Source organism: Mastomys coucha, unplaced genomic scaffold (genome assembly GCF_008632895.1).
Source record: "Mastomys coucha isolate ucsf_1 unplaced genomic scaffold, UCSF_Mcou_1 pScaffold22, whole genome shotgun sequence".
Lineage (NCBI taxonomy): Eukaryota > Metazoa > Chordata > Mammalia > Rodentia > Muridae > Mastomys > Mastomys coucha.
The window spans coordinates 114319569-114319963 of record NW_022196905.1 but is presented as its reverse complement, the minus strand read 5'-3'; positions in this window follow the sequence as shown (position 1 = coordinate 114319963).

Sequence of the window (395 nt, the reverse complement as noted above, 5' to 3'; positions counted from 1 at the left end):
TGGCAGGGTCTGGGGTTCGAGTCCCCAGAGAGTTTATTTTCAGTCAGCGACTCCCTGCCCTCCGTGAGAGGGGAAGGGGACTGGTCGACAGACGTGTCACGACCACTGACTAGTACCCTGGGAGACGTCCCAGTGGATCGGGGACACCCAGGAGGAACCCCACGGGAAGCGAGGGGAGACACACTTGAGGGGAGTGTGGGTCTGTTCTCCAGGACATCAAACCTGTTCAATTGGCTCCACTTGGGCCGCTCTTGTTGTGTTACTCTTTGTCTGGTTTTCTGTGTTGTGTTTTGTGATTTTTGTCGTCCTTGTGACTGCGATGGGATGGACGGTAACTTTGACATTGGCTCTGGACAGAGGTTAGGGACATGTCAGTTCAGGTGAAATAAGGACCT